Source organism: Botryllus schlosseri, chromosome 1 (assembly GCF_051294905.1).
Source record: "Botryllus schlosseri isolate E-star chromosome 1, Bs_hap1, whole genome shotgun sequence".
NCBI classification, from domain to species: domain Eukaryota; kingdom Metazoa; phylum Chordata; class Ascidiacea; order Stolidobranchia; family Styelidae; genus Botryllus; species Botryllus schlosseri.
Window position 1 is genome coordinate 29,753,217 of NC_137236.1, and position 25,264 is coordinate 29,778,480.

The 25,264-nt window shown below is 39.0% G+C and overlaps 1 long non-coding RNA gene across 1 annotated transcript; it reads right to left on the reverse strand.

Annotated features, from left to right (window-relative positions):
- Positions 1-11,263: 11,263 nt before the first annotated feature.
- LOC145447003 (uncharacterized) lies at positions 11,264-20,638 on the reverse strand. The gene is made up of 4 exons (XR_013917414.1): positions 18,949-20,638; positions 18,412-18,531; positions 18,109-18,213; positions 11,264-13,835 (listed from the first exon to the last, which is right to left on the reverse strand). It is a non-coding gene; the product is annotated as an uncharacterized LOC145447003 (long non-coding RNA).
- Between the last annotated feature and the right edge of the window lie 4,626 nt (positions 20,639-25,264).

A 25,264-nucleotide genomic window follows, 5' to 3' on the forward strand; every position in this document is an offset into this window, starting at 1 on the left:
TCTTACGCAATGTTCATGCCACGCGAAGAAGACTATCATTCGTTAGTTTCTCCCAAATTAACTTCGAGCTAGCCCATTGTTATTTATAACTTTGTTAAACCATGTTATTTCGGCATTCCCAGAAAATAATGCACTATTGGAATGATATCAGTATCGCTCACGTGTACGAGGCCATACTAAAAAAATATCTTCCGTGAGGCGCAGGTGATTGCGTGAACTCTAATTTCTTCACGGAGTGCAATATAGTTAACTTTGCGGGGCGCACTTGTACCTCGGTTTCAGACTTCAGTGATACCACTATTTGGCCCTGGCAATGTTCCTTTTTAATTTTCACGAATCTGCGCGCCTGCGTGGTCCATTGGACAACAGTGCGCAACAACTATAAAAAAAAACATCATTTCTGATTTTTTGTGCGCAGCGTAGATATTCTGTGCGCAGAGACCGTTTCAGCACTGCGCATTTGCGCACGTGCGCAGCTTAGAGGGAACATTGTTCACAAGTGTAATTTTAGTCCAGTGGTGCATTCAAGGCCTTCCGGAGAATGTGCACAGTGTCCAATAGTGTGATCTTTTGGATCATGTCAAATCGAACGTTACCCGGAATTTCTTGGATATGTCTCATGAGGTTTTTGCTTACGACCCCTGTAGCGCCAATGAATATCGGTACAATGTTTATTTTGCAGCGCCACATTTCTCACATTCCATTTTGATGTCTGCGTATTTGGAGTATTTTTCTGATTCTTTTTGCAGTATGTTGTGATCAGCTGGGACAGCCAGTTCAATGAATAACAATTCTCTTTTCTTTTTTAGTTTGACGATTTTACCTAGGCGGTTGCTCCTGATTTCGCGGTCAGTTATAACTGGTACATCCCACAGAATTTTTACTTGTTCGTTTTCTGTCACCGGTGCTGGTACCAATTTTTCGTCGAAGTGGTGATGTTGAAATGTTCGCATAATTCAAGATGAAAGTAGTGACCAATCATATTGTGTCTCTATGTGTATTCGGTAGCTGCAAGTGCACCACAGCCGGACATGAGATGTGCTACAGTTTCATTTTGGTTGTGGCATATTCTGCATTCGCCGTCCGTGCTTTGTTTCAGAATTATTTTGCGGTAATATTTTGTAGGAAGCGATTGGTCTTGTGCTGCGAAAATGAATCCTTCGCTTGCCTGTTTCAGGCCAGAGTTGGATAGCCAGGTCCATGAAAGCTCGTCTACATGGGGCTGGGAAGTTAACTTCTTGTGCTCTCCGTGAAGAGGCATTGACTCCCATATCGTTTCTCTCATTTTGAGTGTTGCGTTTTCGTGCTGCTTTTTGCTATTGTTGTGGGTTTGGCAACAGTGTTTTCAGCAGTGTACAGGTTAGTTGTTTCTATGTTGACTTCTCTGGCGTACTTGTCATATCGGTAGCTCAGAGATTTCGTTTTGCGCTGTTTGTCTTCTTGTGCAATTAGTTTGCAGTAAACGTTATCGCTGTTGTTGACATACTGTGACAAGCCGATGATTTCTGTTTTGAAAGTTTGTTCAATTTCTTGTAGTCCTCGACCGCCTTTTTTCTGGGGATGTACAGTAAGGTTATGATGACCAGACATGGGGTAATCGTGATTAGTAATCGTAATCGATTACGACGATTACAGCATCGCAATCGATTACATTCGAAAAAATTCCGAAGTAATCGTAATCGTATTCGACTACTTCCCATATCTAATCGATTTCTCCGTGAAATAACGATCACTTTTTATTTGTACAAGGACTATGACATAAACTGAACATTCGTGAACAAGGAAAAGATGTTATACCAGGTTCGTGACAGCACAAACGTCGCCACTGCTCATTATTACGTCAGAAGCAGCCTACCAGCTTTGCGCGTCGTTGCGTAAGAAGTATCCACAGTAAATAGATATCCGATGTATACCTACGTCGGCCATTAGTCTGATTGTAAGAACACCCGCCGTGCTGTATATCAGGTTATCAACGCGTTCCACACGCCACTACCTCGCAGCAGTATAATTTATCTCCGCTCTGCCTATAGTTTAAAATAGTAACTTATGTGTTGATGTTTGGTTATGGTTATGCTTATGCTTAGTTAAGCGCAGTTTGACCGTTGCTGCTTGGCGAGCAGTAGGCCTATCCAGTACGTACGTACACCGGACAAAGATTTGAAATTTTGTACTCGTCAAATAAAACATTGCGGTTTCCACAACGAAGCAGTAAAAATCAACAGCTGGTGATATATATATCATAAGCGAGCCGTTTTGCCATTTCTCGTAACGGCAGCTTGCAGTACAATATCTGTATTAAGTTGAAGGCAGAATTTTATGTTCGCTTCGTCTTATTCTCATATGACTCTACTTGAAACGGGCGCTTTTCGTTATTTCATAGTTCTTTATTCAACATTGGCACCTGCCGCCATGGCCATGGGCTTATATATCATGATAGCGCGGGTTGTAGCTGGAACCACGACCAAAACAGCAATTCGTCCCCCAGTCCAAACGTTGGTCTTTGGCCCCCGTAGGGTGGTAATCTCAAGTTGAAGACTGAATTTCGTCAAGAAATTTAGTAATTGCAATATATTACTATTAATTTCTAATCCTATCTCAGCCCGCGATGGTCAGATATACCTGTAGAGTTTATTCGTTTGAGGTAATCATGGTGTTTGTCGACTACCACAGACATTTACACCAGGCCGATTTTATGCATTTTCGATTCCGTATCTGCCGACTTGTAGCACGGCCCAATTCTAAGCTTTTGTAAGACACCGCTTACGTGGATGAGGCGGCGAGGAGGAGCCTAGATAAACTTCCAACGCTTAGGTAGGAATTCCGAAGTCGACCTCGTTCAGAGTCGAACCCGCAACCCATTGGTGTTGCAGCCGTGGATTATACCACTGTGCTATGTCGCCACACAATTACCTACCTGTAGAGCTGGGGCAACGGAATTCATAATTATGACCTCTGGTTTCTTGTTATAATTACTTTAGTGTATGTTCTAAATTCGTGAACTCCGGTTTGTTATATAATCAAAAGATATTGTAGTGGCTCAAACGTAGCAGACTAAAAGAAAAACTTTCGTGAGACGCATAAACAAATTGTCGTGTCTATATATCTGACTGAATGTAGAGCAACTAAAGTTGTAAATTACTATAGGGTCAGTGGCTACATTAACTACAATAGGACTTGAAAACATTTTCATCATGGTTAAAAAGCATTCATTCAATGCGGCCGTTGAACTTAACAATTAAGTCAAATAATCCATTGGTTTGCTGGTCAGATAGCGTTATAAAACGTGTTGTAACACCACCTGCACTTAATTAAGTCTGGTGATGAGCAGACTTAAATTTTAGTGCCGATCCAGACGCATTTGAGTGTGAGCATACTTTTTGACGTGAGTGAGAGTAACGTAATCGTTGCTGAGTAGAGAATCGCTACTCGACACCAAAGGAATTGGTCTTCGCCCTAAATTATAAACTCCAGATTCCAAGCAAAGCAAGTGGAATTTTTGAATATCAGTTTTTTTGTTATAGATTGATTTTTAATTATTTTTGTTGGATTTTTCAACGTCAAGAGGAGCCGCAAGTTGGCGAGCTGAGAGCCACATGCGGCTCTCGGACCCGCGGTTGGCAATCATCGATCTAGAGAGGATTTTCAAGTTAATTAGATCTCTCGAAAATACTCTATAACTTATGTTGGTTTACTAAATACTTTTTGAGTCCCCTTCGAGCTCGCTCACCACCCTATTGGGAAATTTGGGGTGCGGCAGTTATGGCACTGGCAAGAATGCAAATCGTTGGGCGCGATAAATTGCCCTATATGAAAATGGGCAATGGATACATTATGACGTAACAAACAAATGGCGCATCTTTTTAATGGGAGTTTGTTATCTCATTAGGCCTTTTCAGCGCAATTCATATATTGTCTTCCAACATAGCTTCTAAGATGCAAAATAAATGTAATCGTGAGTAATCGTGATTACTTTTCCAATGTAATCGTAATCGTAATCGACTACTTCCTGATTTTGCTGTAATCGTAATCGTAATCGTTATCGCGTCATTCAGAAGTAATCGTAATCGCAATCGATTACATTCATGAAGTAATCACCCCATGTCTGGTTATGACTAAAAAAAAATTCAAAATTTTGTGTGTCCTGTAGTCACAAACGATGAACTTTTGTGTCCTGATTTCAAAATTAACAAACGTTAAGACTGGTTGAACAAAATGCTACCGCACAAACATTTTCCAGTTTTCACTGTATGAAGGATAGGCTTTTTGGAGATACAGACTTAACAATATATATACCGACTTATTTGAATTTAACTGACACAATTCCAATTGCGAAGATTTAAAATAGTATTTTGGTAAATTCTGATTGCCCAGATTGAATTAATATGATCGTTTTACTGCTTACATACAATATTAAGTAATTATTAAATAATTATTAATTTTTATTTTAGATGTAGACTGTATATATCGTATAATTTCAATTTGTCTGACACAAATCCAACTGGCTGTTCGAAAAGGCGAAAGTAGAACAACTCAACATATTTTCAGCGGTCTAGAAAACCGATTCGAGGAATTTGATGAATATTTGAAAATGCCATAGCATGTGTGACTCATTACCTGGTGATACTGGGCGGCGGCATGTCGTTGTGAAACTACAAATTGCAATGATGAGCAAGGGTTTTTATAAATCACAATACATTGGTTGCCAACATAATATTATCGATTCTTAAAGCATATGTCAGAGTTCTTCAATCCAACATCCTCTACAAATCCAACTCTCAGCTACAAATTTGGAGATGATATGGTAAAACACTACGAAAACTTGGCACAAGCTACCAAGCCATAATTTCAAATAAAAAATATTAGAAAACCGAGGATGGAGTCGTGATTTTAAGTTTATCTATTTGCTGTGCAGAGCGTGTCGCTCTTTCAGAGAAAATAGTAGATTACCACTAACAGCTTCAGCTTCCATCATCTACGCAATGCGAGATGGAGCTCAAGGGTATAATTCCGTGCTGCCAAGTCTCTTTAGATATCATGCTTATTCATCGCCAATGCGTGTCAGGAAGCTTGGTATTCTAACCAGATGTCTATAGATAGAATATACTGTAGCCCAACCTATTATCGGTTCGCCGATAATATCGGGACGATATCACACTTAAAGAATCATCGGTATCGGCCATTGAAGCTGAAAATTTATCGGCAACTTTAGTTACGTCACTACATTTCGGTAGGAAGTCACAAAACTATCACCTTTGACCGCTAGACTGAGAATATTGATGTCACATAGCTTAAACTTAACAGGTGTCCAGATGTAGCCTTTCTAGTTTATTTCATATTCAAATATAACAATGGCCGTGAAGATGTTCAAATAAATGCTCTGGAGGTTTGAAAATGTGCTTATATATATCCAACTTCTTTTGAATATCGGCTGAATGTATTGCGGTTCTCGGTCAAGGTGTAAGATATCGGTATCGACCAAGAAATTCGATATCGGTCGGGCTCTAGAGTATACCACAGATTATTTGCTGCTATCTTTGCGCTCGAATGTCCTGCAGCGATAAAGTGCCTTAAAATCCAATTGGAAGTCGGATATGTCCGTTGTAGATGTCCCTGGAACTAACATAATAACAGAAAGGGAATTCAAATTGATGAATGAACTTTACCAGAAGTGCAAAGGGACATATATATGAAGATTAAATTTGTAGCAAAGAATACCTTTGAATTGTAATTTCTTCTATATTTGGACCAGTGTCGAAAATTGAAGTTAATTTGTGCGGGACATTTTTTCGATTTGATCAAAATGATTACAATTTTATTAATTTATACCAAAATGTTCCTTAATTCCTGCTACAGACAATTTTTTTTCTAGTCATAACCCTAATGTACAGTCTTTGTGTATCAGATTTTTGGTGATGCATGTGGTGCATTGTCATCAGTTTTCCCGTCTTTGTTTTCAATTTTTCGATGCCATCTTTGCGCCAGTTCACCACACCAAAGCTATATCTCAAGACAGGCACTGCAAGACTGTTTATGGCATTGATTTTGTTTTTGGAATTGGGTGCAGTTTTGAGGATTTACTTGAGCCTGCTAATGTATTCTTTTTCTAGACTTGATTTCATTGAAGCATGTTTAATGTTGTCGCTTTCACATATCCCTAGATATTTATAGTGATCTTCAGCATTCAATTCTGTTATGGTTTCGCCCATTTTGAAGTTCATGTCGCCAGTGCTGGTGCACGTCGTATGGTAAGTTTTGAACATTTATCCAAGCCAAATTTTATTTTTATATCTTCAGAAAACTCACGAACAATTTTCATTTGGTTATTCAGGTCCGCATCGGATTTCGCATACAGTTTCAGATCATCAATGAACAAAAGGTGATGAATCTTTTGACCTTCAGAGTTTGCTTCTTTTTTCATCACGTATCCTGTTTCATGTTTTTCCAGTAACTCACTGAGTGGAGCTAAGCTGAGGCAGAATAGAAGTGGCGAGAATGAGTCGCCTTGAAAAATACCATTGCGAATATGAATTGTACAGGTTTTTGTTTCACCTTGGTCATATTTGATCAAGAGTTTTGTATGCCATTTTTTCATCGAGTTTTCAATAAATCTGATGATTATCGGATTCATTTTGTACATACGTATTGTTTTCAGTATCCATGTGTGAGGGACTGAATCGAAAGCTTTTTTTGTAGTCTATCCATGCCATGCTGAGGTTAGTGTGTCTCCTCCTGCAGTTTTCAAGAATGGTTTTATCAAGGAGCAGGTGGTCCTTACAGCCAAGGGCGCCTTCCTTGCATCTTTTCTGCTCGATCAGGCGGGAGAAGGTTTTCTAGGTGTTTGTAGCTTCGTTTTGCCAGTATTTTGGTCAGTGTTTTGTACATGGTTGTCAGGCATGTTATCGGCCTGTAGTTCTTGGGGTCCCTGGTATTCTCATTTTTTGGAATAAGATAGGTGATCTCTTATGTGAACCAGGCTGGATCTCGTGCGAGTTGGTTGAGGATAATAGCTCCGTGTAGGTTGCCGCTAGGTATTTATGTGTTGCAGTTAGTTGTTTTAGCCAAAAGTTTTTGATCTGGTCAGGACCAGCTGCTTTCCAGTTCAGTGAACTTTTTAGGGCCTCCTTGATTTCTTGATTTGTGATTTCTGACCTTTGTTGTTCTGGTGTTTGTAGGTGGTCAGTCTGAAGGTCTTTTATCCAATTTGCATTTGAGTTGTGCAATTTTTTGGTTTCATCATATTTTCTTCCAAAATGATTCCGCATCTGCAGTGGCTGGTATTGTGCTGCTGGTAATTTTGTGGTTTGACTGCTGTTTCATCATTCGGAAAAATTGGCCAGGTTTGCGAGCAAATAACAAGTTTTGGCGATATTGCGTTTCTCGTTTTTTATATCGTTTCAATCGTTGTGCTTTGGCGCATATTCTCATTTTTAATTCTTCTTGCAACATTGTCACTTTTTCTGTTGACTGCAGGTTGGTTTGATGCTCCAGTTCAATTCTTTTTAATTTATTTTTTACTTTACGGGAAACATTTCCTTTTTTAGTTCTGAGAGTATCGTAACATCATTGTGATTTTATTTTCAATTCTACGTTGCCAAGCTGGCGTATGGCTTCCTCTTTTTTGTTGACAGGTCTTGGTATTTTGCAGTGCCTTTATGAGATCACTGCTGCATTGCTGTAAATGAGGTTGTTGATTGTTGTTAAGGGACATTGTGGCCTTTCTCCATGTTTTTCATTTAGAATTGCAGGTATATAGTATGGTTTCTGTCAAAATCTTGTTCGCTACTGCATTATCAGTTTTCAATTTCTTTGTAATTTGTAGGTCAGGTAAATTCACTCTGTCATTTATATCCACTGTGAAGTTCATTCGGTCGATGATTTGATATTTAATCTCCAATTCTAATTCCGTGTCCATGTCGTCGTCGTTAGGGGCTGTGGCTGTTGGTCGGGTGCCCAGTGGTGATTTGTAATTCTACTTCTGTGATGTTCGGGTCGTCAAGTGTTTGTTGCAGATTCAGGTCATTTTGGCCGAATTGAAGTTCTAGTGCCACAGAATTTGTTATGTTTTTGCTACAAATTTCGCTCTCGATTTCTGCGAGTTCTTGTTCTGATAATTGTTTTATTACACACCGTCTCATAGTTGCCAGGGTATTGGCAGTCATGGTTGGAGAGTTGTTTGTTATCTCTTTCCATTTTTGAAAAGTTCCTTCGGTTACTCCTGCCGAGTTTTCAAGTTTAGCGAGGAAATAACATCTCATTATTTCTTTATACTCTTCTTTACTCCATCTGTGTCTCTTCTTTTTTTCTTTTGCAGCAGAGCTGTTTTGTGAGCCACAGTTTGGTGTTGTACCGGCGCCATGTTGAGAGATATCTCCTCTTTGGTGTTCCTGTGTGGTCGGAGTTGACGAGTACCCTTGCAATGTAATTCAACCTCCGCTATATACGAATAAAAAAATAAAGGATTCTACGACATGATAGCACGAATTCAGCCACAAGGGTTAATAGCTCGGGCTGGACCAAGAGGTTGTAAGTTGTGAATGGAATGTGACGATTACGGCATGACTCAATGAGAAAGGACCGTTGAAAATCATATCTTGCACAATTCAGTAGAAAATGGTCGATGGGTTCGGCAGTATTACAATGAAGACATAGCGGAGTACCTGAACATCCTATTTTTAACGAATGTGCGTTAAGCCTACAGTGGCCGGAGCGCGGACGGAACATGATGACCTCAAATTGCCGACATGCATGCATTGACGGGAATTAGTTGAAATGCAACTATGGAAACGCTTATAATGCACCCCCTTATCTTCACATGCGTACAGGTCCTGCCAGAGAGTTCGCGAATATTGGCGGACAAGTGACTTAGCTTCTCCGGTGGTCACGTCAGGGACCTGGCGATTGGAGCCAGACAAAGCCGCAGATGTTGCTTCGCGGCCGGCGATCTTGTTGCCATGGATACCTTTGTGACTGGGAATCTTCCAGTTACCCGCTCAAACAAGGGGAAAAACTTGTTGAAGATATCTGTCGGCGAAGTGAGAGGGTTGGACATCGTGTTCAACACACTAAGCGAGTCTGAAAGAATCACATATTTGTCTTCTTCGCATCCATCATCGGCAACCCAGGACAATGCCTGAAGAATCGCATTGATAGATCAAAGATGATATTAAATCAAAGTATTCAAAATAATATTGAAAAGAGCGGCCATAATTAATGTCTGTAGATCGTTTAATTTGATTGCGTAAAAACTCCGATTTCAGTATTTTGTCAAAAATAATCATGTGCAATGGTAGCACGTAGTATATGGATATTTTAACGATTTTGATGTATAATGCCTTCTATTACCAAACTAGAGCTAAGCTTCAAACGTTCCTTACCAGCATAAGCTAAATTAGAAACCAATGCCTCCTTCCGCGAGACTTTCAAACTTGCATTTCTTCACGGGACGAACAATTGTTTCTCTATCAGTCGCAGGTGTTCGCCAATAAAATAATTCAATAGAGTATTGTTGGGCTGCCATAAAATGCGTTTCTCTAGTGTGATATTCGCCGAAAATGTGTCCTAATTGAGTATACTCGTACTGGCTACTTCGACATTATAAGCCAGTTCGATTTCAATCCTTGTTACTTCGATCCAGAGTCAACGCACATCTCTGCCACATTGGCTGATCGGACTCACCATTGTGCGAGCATTGCGGCGAATTAGAAACGGTCGAACACTACTTTATGACCTGCTCACATCTGACTGAGATAAGAAGAAAGCTATGACGCATCTCTCATACAATGAGCGTCCGTTTCCAGCTATATAACCCTTCAACGGACAACAACACTGTAGCCGACCTACTGGAATTTATACGGGAATCAAATTGTCACATGTAACAACTCGCTCATCTTGTGTGTTTATGAAATTTCTTGGAATCGTATTGTTCAAAATATCTCAATCGCAGTTGTTCAAAAGCCTCTGACGCGAAAAGCAGCACTAAATGTTTTATACATATTAATAACATAGTCAACACAAATTGTCCCTACAATTTTGACTAGTCTGCGCACATTCACCAACTTACTGCGCAGACCCTTGGACAACAATGCGTACCTACTAAAAAGGGTCACCACTTCGGATTTTTTGTGCGCATTTGCGCACGTGTGCAGCTTAGAGGGAACATTGGTCAACACACACTTTGGTGGCAAGAAAGTTTCAACGCTCTAAGGTATTTGGATGTTGCTGAATCCAAAAATGACATTAGATTTTCCGAGTTGGCTCTTATTTGAGATATTCCATAATTTATATTGGTGTCATGTGACAACTAAAGTGAGTACTCGACAATGTACATGTGGTTACCAGTAGAAATAAACTGCAGCTTATCAGAATGATGCTTCTACTGCTACACTCCCATCACCTCGTATACTGTGTGATGCTGTACAGTTTGTAGAAAGCTGAGGAAATCACTCATAACGGTATAGATAACAGTACAGCAACATGCTGTATAGAGGCTGCAGCTAAATAACTTGTGCTGTCCAAAATGGAGTGTTTTCAATGTTTTGTTTCTGAAGTAACGGGGTGCTGCAATAGCAAATAGACATAGTGGAGCATCTGGTCCAGAATAAGTTATGCATTGGCTTAAGAGACATTTCCAATATGCATGTTACTGATACTTCGTTTCACATTTGGCAGTTACTAAAGTTAACGATTTTTCTTTTTTGTTTTAAAATATAAAATATCAATATATATATAAAAATAGAGTCAATTCAAAGAAACGAATGTCATTTTTGGTCTCAGCAGCCCCAAAATACCCAGAAACCATTAAAATATATTTTTGCCACTTAAAAAAACAACACAATTTTGTCGGCCATTGTAATAACAATAATAACTTCTATTTAAACAGTAGCGGCTCGTGACAATATCCGGTGGTGGGGCAAGGGGTGTACCCGATTTTAATTGTCTATAAGACGTCACAATATTGTATTCCGACATGAAAATGTGACTTCGTGGTGGTCACACACAGTTTGTATGGGGTATAGACACGAGGCATGGTTAAAAAGGCTTACGTATTTCAAATTATTCGAAATAAAATATGAAGAACAGCAGTTCATACACTCTAAATTCGAATGCGTGCAGCGGAACGCAAATTTACATGCCAAATCCGTTTTTTTTTTAACTACCACACAACGTCCTGGAGCCGATGTGTGCCTGGCTATCCTGTGTTTCGTGGTGGCGTGTTCATGCTGACTCGTGCAGAGCTCGAAATTAATACCAGCCATCCATGAACTTAGGCTCAAAAAATATTATATTGCAACGAAAGATGAATACAGAACATTCATTTGCAAACGAAAATGTGTGAATTTCTAGCTTGCACAATTGAAAAATTTAAGATTTTTCAAACACAAATAAGAATTACAGCTTCAAAGTTATCATAAATCAGATTCTAATTAGAGCAAAGAAACATTTCACAAATTGGGGTAGGATTACAATCATAGCTACACAGTTGTTTTCACAAATTAGATTCTAATTAGAGCAAAAAAACATTTCACAAATTGGGGTGGAATTGGAATAATAGCAACACAGTTGTTATCACAAATTCGATTCTTATTAGCGCAAAAAACATTTCCCAAATTGGAGTAGAATTATAATCATAGCGACACAGTTGTTATCACAAATTAGATTCCAATTAGAGCAAAACACATTTCAAAAATTGGAGCAGAATTAGAATTATGGTAACGCAGTTGTTTGCACAAATGAGATTCTGATTAGAGCAAAAAAAACATTTCCCAAATTGGAGTAGAATTATAATCATAGCGACACAGTTGTTATCACAAATTAGATTCCAATTAGAGCAAAACACATTTCAAAAATTGAAGCAGAATTAGAATTATGGTAACACAGTTGTTTTCACAAATTAGATTCTGATTAGAGCGAAAAAACATTTCCCAAATTGGAGTAGAATTAGAATTATAGCGACACAGTTGTTATCACAAATTATATTCTAATTAGAGCAAAAAAAATTTCAAAAATTGGAGCAGAATTAGAATTATGGTAACAAAGTTGTTTTCACAAATTAGATTCTGATTAGAGCAAAAAAACATTTCCCAAATTGGAATAGAATTAGAATTATAGCAATACAGTTGTTATCACAAATTACATTCTAATTAGAGCAAAAAACATTTCAAAAATTGGAGCAGAATTAGAATTATGGTAACACAGTTGTTTTCACAAATTAGATTCTGATTAGAGCAAAAAAACATTTCCCAAATTGGAGTAGAATTAGAATTATAGCGACACAGTTGTTATCACAAATTACATTCTAATTAGAGCAAAAAACATTTCAAAAATTGGAGCAGAATTAGAATTATGGTAACACAGTTGTTTTCACAAATTAGATTCTGATTAGAGCAAAAAAACATTTCCCAAATTGGAGTAGAATTATAATCATAGCGACACAGTTGTTATCACAAATTAGATTCCAATTAGAGCAAAACACATTTCAAAAATTGAAGCAGAATTAGAATTATGGTAACACAGTTGTTTTCACAAATTAGATTCTGATTAGAGCGAAAAAACATTTCCCAAATTGGAGTAGAATTAGAATTATAGCGACACAGTTGTTATCACAAATTATATTCTAATTAGAGCAAAAAAAATTTCAAAAATTGGAGCAGAATTAGAATTATGGTAACACAGTTGTTTTCACAAATTAGATTCTGATTAGAGCAAAAAAACATTTCCCAAATTGGAATAGAATTAGAATTATAGCAATACAGTTGTTATCACAAATTACATTCTAATTAGAGCAAAAAAAATTTCAAAAATTGGAGCAGAATTAGAATTATGGTAACACAGTTGTTTTCACAAATTAGATTCTGATTAGAGCAAAAAAACATTTCCCAAATTGGAGTAGAATTAGAATTATAGCGACACAGTTGTTAACACAAATTTTAGATTCGAATCAGAGCTAAGAACACATTTCAAAAATTGGAACAGAAGTAGAATAATTACCTCAGTATATTTTCTGAATTAGACTAGAATCCGAATTATAGGTAGTTTTTATTTCAAATTTGAGTAGAATTAGAAATATAGCTATAGTTGTTTTCTAAATTAAATTCGATTGAGAGCAAAGAAACACTTCACAAATTAGAGTAGCATCAGAATTTATTGCTACACAGCTTTTTTCAAATTAAAGTAGAATTAGAATTTTAGCTCGTTTTTTTCGAAATTAGAGTGGTATCAGAATTATAGTAACGTTCAGTTTTTTGTTTCAAATTATAGAGTCGAATTAGAACTATAGCTACACTGTTTTTCCAGATTAGAGTACGGTTAGAACTATAGGTTCAGTTGTTTTCACAAATTAGATTCGAATGAGCGAGACGAAGCACTTCACAAGTTAAAGTAGATTTTTATAATTATAACTAGTTTATTTGTTTCAAAATTAGAGGATAATCAGAATTTTAGCGACACATTTTTTTCACTCTAATTAGACAACTAGACTAGTACTAGAATTGTATGGTTGTCCAAGTCAGCAAACGAAATCAAAATCATTCCTGGGATTTCTGAAATCTGCTCATAAAACAGAGAAGCTTGTTTGATTGAAACCCAAATTTTTGTCTCCAATCAGGACATACTGTAAATTGACAGTATTTGGAAAACTTTTGGATATGCGAGGTTCCAAACATAACAACACGCGAGAAGATCCAGCACCATCTCAAATGGTTCCGCTTTATTGTGAGACGATCCCTTTATGCGGATGCCATTCACCACGATCCATGACTGCAAGTCACCATTTTCATGGTGCACTAGTACGAGTTGCCGGGACTCAGCTTTGTGGCCGTTAATTCGACTGAATGGGCCTGGAATTGAAAAAAACATATTAAGTAAAATTATATTGACAATGATCCATGTGTGAATTGACAGCACAAGATTTAGATTAGGTAGAAATGCTTTTATGGGACTTCTGCACAATGAATATGTAATAAAGATAGAGCTGAATGGGTCAATATACTTCTGTGTCAATATGGTTTAACAAGCTTAACTCATGGGAACAAGTGATAGCAAATTCTGTCGTCACGATATGCTGTCTAAACGTTGACACGTATGGATTTTTCCACATAATCAGATATCTTCTGCAAATCAGTACTTGATCATATGAAGTTCTGACTAATGTCGAGGATAAACCATAAACTAGTAAGTTTACTAACCTTTATTGATCCAATCAGATTTGATCAGTATACCATCATACAGGTTCCTTTTGGAACGACACAAGAATTATGTAGGGGAGAGTGGGTAGGTATGAGCCACCAAATCTTACAAAGCTATAACTTGGCCAAACTTGGTCTAATATTCCTAAATTTCGGTATGTACGATTATTAGTTATATGGCTAACTATCACTGGCAGAATTAAGCTAAAATACCCATGTATTTGGGAGTGACATCAAATTTTGTAACAATACATCATTTTTGTAAATAAAAAATAGGCTACGAGGTATGGGCCAGGGGGTGGTGAGGTATGGGCCGCTTTCTGTATTGAATTAATAAATGCCATTCATATCCTACAAACCTCAACTCTTGTCACAGTTACCAAAAGTTTGCATATACTGATATAAAGCTGGGCTAGAAGTGGACAATTCATATATTTCAATTCCCGTATAGATCGTAAGCCATAACGCATAACGAAACAAGATAACTGAAAATATGTAACATGAAAATCACTGTCAAATCATGCTTCTTTCGCCTCAACTACCCCATCAAATCCAAATGTCACAGCTCTATCTCTTATTTAAGTGGGAGTGACAAACCGTGATACATATTTGAGCATATGATGACATACTGTGCTAACAAACTTTTCTCTTCTTCATTAAAGACATTAACAGAAAACGATTTTGAAATCTTTTTCATGTGAGACTCATCCCCTGTTTTTCCATATACCTGTTTAATGTAGCTCTACCAATTTTGTACTGACGGCATGCTTCTCTTTTTGATACCTCCCATGCTTTAACGTTTCATATTGCCAAGCTCAGATCTGATTCTGAAAACTGGCCTTTTTATGGGTTTCATGATTTACTTTCAAGTGATTGTATATGGGAGGGATAAGACCAACACCTTCTGTCTTCTGGAGATAAATATATTTAATAGGATCAATCAAATATTGATTTCAGGTATATGTTATGCTGTCCCATACCCCAGCCTATTGAGGTATGGGCCGGCCCATACCCCAATCGGCTAAAAGGCCCATACCTCAAACACTCCATTTTGGGGATTCTTACCATAATTTCAAGATCCGAGAGATTGACAAAGCATTGAAACTATACTCTATAGATAGCACATTTCAGTGGCGGCTCGTGACAATATCGGGTGGTGGGGCAAGGGCTGCAAGCGACTTTTTATCAAGATGACGTCACAATGGCGTTTTCCAACGTAAACAAGTAACTTAATGATGGTACGGTAACATGAATTTCCCGGCAACAGTGATTTTAACGTATGTGCCACGAGAGGTCCGCTGGTGAGCTGTGACTTGAAGTGTGGTAACTGCGTAAACGGCGTACGGAACAAAGATTCAACACGGTTCATGTTCGCATTAGATCTGACTAATTATCTGCAGAAATGGAAATGACTGTAACTCGAGAGATAGCGTAAGCCTAATTGGAAAGGTCAACGAATTCGGACAGATACGCAATTGTTATCTCATAGATTGGGCCTGTCCTATTGAATCCAAAACATCATTGTAAAGGACTAAGAATAGCAGCCTCGGAAATTTGGTCTCGGTACAGCATAAGAGATTTTGGCCTTGAAACTGGAGACTGTAACACGACACATACGTTTTTATTACTGTCTTATAGGTCTGCTGCGAAATAGCCTTTGAAAAATATATTACCGAATAAATACGTGGATGAAAGCCCTAAACTTGGTACACTGTTACATGACATTATCGAGAAGTGGCCTCATGGCCCTTTTCGGTATGGTACACTGTCAAAATTAATGCGAACAGACCAACACCGAATTTTGCGTAAAATTTACTGAGGAATAGGCTGATCAAGTGACGGGGGGGTTGTACGCCAATGGCTTGAAGGCCACAATTTCACGGTGAAATTGACATTGGAGAATATACGATCAAAGTAAATATTTGAATGCAAACTGAGAATGATATCATCATCTCACTTAACGTTACCGCAGATACACCGGCTTTTGCGTGAAATCCGCAATGTGTTGTAGGCTAAAGTGTCAGATCGGAGCACATCTTTACCATACTCGACCTTGATAACGAAATTATTGCCCTAATCATTGAGTGTCAACCTTGAGACTTGGCACAGCGTTCGATACTAAAATCAAGACATACCGTGCAAAAGCTTATGACGGATCTAGGTAAGGAGCATCGTTAAAATCAATAGAGACCAATACCGGCTTTGCGTATAATCTGTTAGCGATAAATGACGAGTCAGCTCTCACTCGAATTACGAAACGAAATTACCACTAACACAGTTCAGTGACAAACTTAAAACTTGGTACAGCGTTCGATACTAACATTAAGACTTACCGTGCCAAATGTCATAACCGATCTCAGTATTGAACACCGTCAAAACCAATGGATACCAATACCGGCTTTTGAGTAAAATCTGTTCGCGATACATGACGGATCAGCACACACTCAACTTCGGAAATGGAAATACTACCCTAAACTTTAAGTAGAAACCCTGAAACTTGGGGCAGTGTTAAATACCACCATCACGACATGACATAACAAGTTTCAAGAGTTTTCATGGTGTGAAACCCCATTAAAATCGACCTATACCAGCAAAGGTCGACTAAACGCATATGACGGTAACAGAGTTCAGCTATAGATACGATTGTTACATCACACCTTAAGGGCACAGAGCTATCGTGCCCCGGTTGCTCGGTAATTTTATGAATAGGAGAGAGTAAATCACCGTTTCTTTATTGTGCGCGGTTTTGAGAGAATAGACAGTGAAAGCTTGTTATGAGCGCTACCGGGGCAAGCCCCGGCTAGGCATTCGCAAAGCGAAAACACAGAAGAGAATTCGATTTTCGCATAGACTTCGCTATATATGGGCATTTACAAGCGGAAGGACAAGAAGTATACGATTTTCGCTGTGATTTCGGTTTATATAGATAGGTGTGCGTCAATAAATGGTAAAGAATTGTTATTGAACAGAATTTTAGGTGGGGCAATGCCCCAGTTGCCCTATAGGACGAGCCTCCACTGGCACATTTCTATAGCTTTCACACCATAAATAAGTCTAATCCAAACATGCACATATGTGGACTCAAACCCAAATTCCCTATTTTAAAATAAATTTACTTTAGACCGCAAAAATTATATATCTCCAGCTGAGTCAAAAACTCCGCTGGCCTCATGGCTGTAAGTAACATGGGTGAGTCTGGTGCCTTTTTCTAACAATCACGCAGCTTGACAAGCTTATGTGATGTCACAGTCACCAGATATGGCAGTGGCCCACACCTCAACAGTGGCCCATACCTACCCACTCTCCCCTAATCATCATGGACTCAAAAGTCAGGTCAACCAAAAATTACATTAGCAGCAGAAAACATTTTCCAGGGTATGGGACGAATGGGAAAACGAATTTACACCAGATCATTCTAATTCAGACTTAGCCTTATGAAAAAGATGATGTAATTCAAAAATATTTAATAATCAGTTTTTGTTTCGAGGCCTTTTTTCAGTTCGAGTGTGTTTATTGAACCGTCATAACGTAAACAATCAAAACATAGGCCTCGCATACCATATTTTCAGCACATAAAAACAATTGTGTCGCATTTTTGCAGCACACGTCAGAACTCAACAGACCCCGAACTAGAACACATGTTTATGGCGCAACTCGGAAATTAACTCAACATGCGCCGATGTTAGGTCACGAAATTTTCAGACAACTAGCGGTACTTTTGTGATGGTCTGTTAAGTGCGAACTTGTGCCAGATCCTGGCATGCAAAACAATCCAGATGTTACGGATAACGCCGAACAATGTTTGCCGAAAATCAGGTCAAGAGTAAAAATCGGTACAAATCTGACAAATCAGGACATTATGGTACACCTACGTTCGTTGTTCACAAAGTACCAGGTTAAGGAAGCAGTAAATCTTACAACTCACCTCATAAAGCCTAATCGCCCTCAAATCATGTTGTGCCCCTATTCTCTTTTCAGTTACTGCATTTTGTAACTCCGTCAGGAGTATAAACTCATCGGCTTCTTCTCCCTACAAATAAATATAATCATAATAGCCATGCACAAGATTTGGTTTCGGGAAATTCCAGTTATTGCATTCCGGTTGATATGAAGGCAAGAGTTGTGCCACAACAATCTTTAAGATATAGGCTACAATATAAGATTGCAACAAAAATAAACATGACTATCACAACCAATATTCAGTCTAGAATAGTTAACCATTACTAACCTCTGCATCTGTCTCTACTCTAAATATTTTGTCATGAGTACCGGTAGTAAGCATTTCGCAATACTTATTATGCATCGCTTCGACACTCCTCGGAATGAGCATTTGAAACTCCGGTCTGATCTATTGCAAAGGCAAAGTGTTACCATGGAAGCGGTCAGTAGTGAGCTGAGCATGCATACACACTTCTATAGGTTATATAGAGGGAACTTGATATGAATACAATAAGATTAATTTCACTGGATAATAATAATATTGTCATGAAAAAAATGTCATGTAATTGGATAAACATGTGAGTGAACTGCAAAACAAGATGTACCGTACACAACTTAGTCAAGAATTGTAGTTGTATCACTAGGTATAAACCCACATTGCGTCAACTTAGAGGATTAACTGACATTCTGAAACTCAGTATTGATGCTACTGCAATTTGATCTAAAAGGTAATCTACTCATGTTTCTCATACTGCTGCTTGCTGTAAAAACCCTCTTGACAACATAATCATAACATATCACATGCTGATATCCTTAAACGAATTACCTTCATTTAAATCAATGTGTTCTCTCTTAATGCCGTTCGCAATCAAGAACTTCACCATTCCTTCCGCTGTGATGAGATTCGCGACACGTTCATCAACATCCGTAAAGTCACTGTACTGCGACTTATTGCTCTATTTACTTATGCGGCGCATTGACTTTTCAAACTGACTGAGTTCCCGCCGTTACCGCGAGAAGTGAAGCGTAAATGAAAGAGAGAGAGGGAGAAAAGATAGAGGTGTTTTTTGTTTATTCATTCAACAGTCAAATGCATAATGCACTGACAATAGCCATGCAGGTTACACTAAAGATTAATAACCAACGTGTTTCAGAATTACATGGTATTGACAATGATTGATTGATTGATTGATTTCTTGATTGCTATACTGCTGATTTTCTACGGCAATGAATCAATAATAGGGAAACGCGGAATGGAAGTCATAGTCAAGTCAGGCAATCATGTGGTTGTAAGGATCAATTTCTTCTGTCATTTTGGTGGGAAAGTAAAATGACAAGAGAAACGCACACAAAACCTAGTAAATGTAAGAAAGTCATACACTGACATAAAGTAGCGACAGTGATGAAACAACAGTCCACGTCATGGCTCCTGTGCAATGTTCCCTCAAAGCTGCACACGTGCGCAATTGCGCAGTGCTGACTGCTGAGACGGTCTCTGCACACATAAAATCTGAGTTGCGCACAACAAATCCGAAGAGATGACCTTTTTTAGTGGTTACGCACTGTTGTTCAAGGGACCGCGCAGTGGTCGCAGATTCATCAAAAATTAGAGGGAACATTACTCCTACAAGATTGCGTAATGGTGAAGCGTCCGGATTCTTGATCGGTAGATCGTGGGTTCGATCTCCAGCCGGGGTATCTGCGACTTCCCTGCTTGGCGCTCATAAATTACTGGGATAGCATGGAGGGGTGTTGCGTGACTTAGAAAGCCGTACAACGCTATATCTGTATACCGTCCTTGTCCAGCGGCATATTCACACCATGCACTCATGGTATGCATAAGCACAGATCGTGTGTAGGCCTATGTCTATCATGAGTCGGCGTAAATGCCGCAAAACCATCAAGGACAAAAATAAACTACGTCTTTCCTTTTCTGAGCGATAAGTAGACGGTGCTCAAAACGCGCATTACTCACACTAATAGTCGGTAATACCGTTCAACATCTATTACAGAAATGCTGCATCATTGGAGCGGCTATATCTTGCAGCTTACATACTCCCCTACAAATAACCCAGCGGGAGCAAACTGGCCCAAGGGTCATTGGTTAGTCATCAATGACGTCATGATCGGCAAACGAGTGTTGGTTGTATATACCCTGCGTTAAATGATCTGGTAATTCACCAGTGACATTATGATAAGTTCCCGATAGCAGCATTTCCAGCGTTAACCTCACAATCCCTCTCAATCTTACTGATCTCACAACTCGTGCGGCGAGTTACCGGGCTATTAAAATGTATACATAAACTCTTTCATATTGACCAAAGCCGGTGACAGAGGATAATATGTGAGCAGAAGCACATATTTCGTAACTTTCGCTGATGAAGTGTGGACTTGCACACATTATGACACCACTGCGGTGAAAGATTACGGTCGACTTTATGTGTTTGTCGCATATTGCATCTGTGAATGCACAAATTTGTGTCTAAATCGACGCTTTCAATTTAGAGTGTACCTGCATATTTTAACGTTTGTATCAGTAGGCCTATTGCACGCGGCGTGATTTCATAGTTGCAAAATGTTCAATGAGCAGTTCATTGAAATCTGGAATACCCAGAATGAGAGCGTTGAGAATAGTGAGCCCACCTAACGCATTGAGCCTATAATTACCGCAACAAAGTTGATAGAGAGCGATTTTTCAACTACATGAATTTTAAAAGTTCACTAGTGGTTATTAATTGGGACAAGGATGTACTGGAATATAAACAAGTCAACTCGAGCCGAGCAACGTCGACCACCGGGTAATATCGAGACACCGTTTGCGCTTTCCTCCCGTGTACGATTAGATCAATGGACATGGACAATTTTCAGGGTGATAATTTCAGGGTGATAAGAGCCGAGTCTTGCGAAAAATATATTATTGAATAGCATATGCATATTGAAATGAACCCAAATATTTTCGGCTGACACTCGTCATGGGTAATCGTCAGCAACTATTAGAGAATTGGAAAGAACATTGTATATCAACAATCGTATCACAAAATATGACGTCACCAGCATGAAAGAGAGAGCTTTCAATGTACTATTTTAAGGTGGTACACGAACTCCATTTGTTGACAGAATATGACATAAGTGTCATCTATATGACGCCGGTACAATAGTGGTTTGACGGACTCATGCTGGGAGAGAAGCTCGTCCTTATTATATCCTACGAAAATGTTGGCCAAAATAGGTTGCAATGGGTAGTCGCCTGGGACCTACTTTGGCCAACATTTTCGTAGGATATTATGAGTGCGAGCTTCTCTCTCAGCGCTAGTCCGTCAAACCACTATTGTACCGCCGTTATGTAGATGACACTTTTGTCATATTCAGGAATGAGTCGGAGTGTGATCAATTTCTCATTCGCTTAAACTCGCTTCACCCGGCTATGCAATTCACAATTGAAAAAGGTCGCAATAACTCAGTGCTTTTCAACCTTTTTGAGATTCATTCGCACTTTTTGTGTAAAATAAATTTCATTCGCACAAACCAAGCGAATATTGTTATACAAAAAGAAGATGAAAATACAACATTTATTTGCTCTGATGTGCAACAATAAATTGGCTACTATCTATCTTAAGCTATTAAGTGTCTCATCAAATTGGCTGCTATTTTCGCTCGTTTTGGTTTCAACTATTTCACTAAAACCCTTCTACTAGTGCTTGGATGACCAAGTCTTGAAGTCTGTTCTGCACTCCTATCCAACATACCGCGTATTTTTCAAGAGTGAAGAATGCTTGCTTGACAAAATCGATTTTGAGAGCTGACAAAAAGATCTAGGAAGCTCCGGTATGTCGGAAGTGTGAATAACTCGCCTGTTTGTGTTGAGGCTTTTGCCTTATGTCTTGGAATGCAAGGTCCAAATGATCAAGGACGAGAGTAGGCGCATTAGAGCTCGCTACCTTATGATACGTTGCTCCAACTTTTTTTTCGATTTCCAATTTTCTGCCTCGCGAGTATGTAAGAGCAAATGAACTCACGATACTGTGTGTTCTGGTCTTTAGATCAATTTAACTTGAGAATTCATGACAGTTTAATAACGTTAAAGCAGTTATTTAGACTATCACCAAAATCTGAGTTTTTGTGGCATCTCGCGACCCGAGCCTCACCCATAGAAAGGAATTAATTTTTAATATTCCAGTAGTATGCTATGATGTGACGGACATGTCAGACATACAGAACGCGCACACAACAATTATATCCAACACAGCTCTACACAATATGTCTGACGCACGCGATTTCAAATTAGGGTGAATTAAATTCCTATTTGCGTGTCACAGTTGTACTATATTGTCTACTGACTCTATTCAGATTGCAAGAACGGGAATATTCCGTGCTGACATTGGACCATATCCATATCGAATAAATTGGCCATCAGTATCGGTCATTTTTGGCCAAGGTTTTGTCGACGCTCATGTTTTGGCACCGCATGCTATCAGCCGTTTGTTGACCAAAACTTTCCGTCTTCATGTGACCCGACGCAGAAAGAGTTGGCCTCGACATGAATGAGTCTCATATACGTGAGCTCGCTCGTTGCACATCCCTAGCAATTACAGTAGTTCATCCCAACGGTCTTTCACCATGTTTTCCAGAAAAACCAGTCGGGCAAATATTATCATAAATTCTCATGATAAAGCCTATTCGCTCCAGTACCCAACACCGTGACCTTAGATTTGTAACAACTACATCGCAGGATTTTTGCAATAAATTCCACAAATATTACATACGTATTAGCAGATAGCTCTGGCTCCGTGTCGACCCAAAATTATATCTTTTGCAGTCCATACTTTAATAATCCTTGAAGGGGTAAGATTTGCGTTACAGTAACCTGCAAATGGGAGTCTGTGAGGAAGGTATTTACTAGTATTTACTACTATCCACGTGCCTCGCACTAATCGAACAGGTATTACGGAAGTATGATGATTGTTTAGCGAAAGTAAGCAGAAAGTCAATTTAACGTCATTTTCCCAGCCTGTCGCAGGCTCAGACGGGCTGATTTACTATATGTCTGCCACTACACCAGCTTCCAAACCAAGCTTTTGGTTACGTAATACTTATAGAGTGATATATTAATTCACTGCGGTTTGTGAGAGCTACGACTAGTGGTGCGTCGTAACTTAAACAAGTTTTTATAATTTCGTCGCAACAACAAAAGCTACATTGTCGTTGAATTTCCTATAAGGTCCATATTTGAATTATTCCAGGCCAGAAAAATTGACAATTATTATTCACGATTTTCATTCGCACTCATACGGGATTTTCATTCGCACCTTTCGCACCACCTTCGTCGTTCGCACTTATCCGGGATTTTCATTGGCACCGTTCGCCCCATGCTCGACATTCGCACTGCAATTTTTTTCATTCGCACAGGTGCGAATCGTCACACATGTTGAAAAGCACTGCAACTCATTATCATTTCTGGACGTTTTAGTCGAAAAGCGCAATGCCAACAAATTTGAGAGGTCTGTCTCCAGGAAACCGACATTCACAGGCCAATACCGTCGCTGGAATTTATTTAGTCCTCGACGCAGAAAAATTAACCTCATAGGCACCCTCGTGCATAGAGCGTTGACGACGATATGTACGGGTAACAATCTGAGTTAAGAACTTGACATCCGAAAAATCTTACTTGATAACGGTTACCCAACAAAGCAATGTAGTGTACGAATATAAGTGCCACTGTGATTGTGGCTACGTGGGAATAGAACGTCAAAACGTCTGCGAGAACGCATAAACCAACATGTCCCCAGATTTACCAGAACACGTGCATCACGCTCATCATCACGCTTATGATTGATGCTGACCGATCAAAGGCCATTAATTCTGCCATCGGCAAACATCTGTTAGATAGTCCGATTTGTGCGAATAACTATAGAGACGACCGATTTCGAATCGTTGGGCGGGGCCGTTCACAATTCCATTTGTGTGCCTTGGAGTCGACTTTTATCAAAATACACCAACCAAAACTCTGTTAACAAACGAAGTTCGTGTACCAACTAAAATAGTACATTGAACGCTCTCTCTTTCATGCTGGTGACGTCATATTTTGCGATACGATTGTTGATATACAATGTTCTTTCCAATTCTCTACTAGTTGCTGACGATTACCCCTGACGAGTGTCAGCCGAAAATATTCGGGTTCATTTCAATATGAATATACTATTCAATTGTATATTGAAGTTCTGTACCTTCAAGAAGCTCGTAAAATATATTGAAGAACAGGCTGATCAAGTGATCAGCTGTTAGCCGTCATAGAAAACGAACTAGCTAGCTAACATCTCATCACCTATCTCAGTATGAAACACAGTTACAATTAGCACAGACCAACACCGGCTTTTGCGTGAAATCCGCAATGCTGTAGTTTTCGTTAAGCCTTTGTGTCAGATGAGCGTATACCTCATTACCATACTCGACCTCGATAACGAAATTACTGCCCTAATCATTGTGTGTCAACCCCAGATCTTGGCACACGTTCGATACTGAAGTCAAGATACCGTCCAAAAGCTCACGACCGATCTAGGTATGGAGCATCGTTAAAATCATTAGAGACCAATATCCGTTTTGCGCAAAATCTGTTGGTGATAAATGGCGATTCAGCTCTTACTCAACTTAGGAAACAAAATTACCACTCACATAATTCAGCGATAAACTTAAAACTTGGTATGGCGTTCGATATTAACACCAAGACTAACTATACTAAATGTCGTGACCGATCTCGGTATGGAACATCGTCAAAATCAATGGAGAACAATACCTGCTCTTGGGTAAAATCGGTTTTCGATACATGACGGATCAGCACACAGTCAACTTTGGACACGAAATTACTACCCTACACTTGAACTAGCAACCCTGAAACTTTGAGCAGTGTTAAATAAGACCTTCACGACATAACATACCAAGTTTCAAGGATTATCATGGTGCGAAACATCGTCAAAATCGACCTATACCAGCAAAGGTCGAACCAGCGCATATGAAGGTAACCGAGTTCAGATATATATAAGATTGTTCCATCACACTTTAGGGGCAACCATGCAAGGTTGCCCCACTTGCTCGGCAATTTTATGAATAGGAGAGAGTAAATCATCGTTTCATTATTGTGCGCGGCT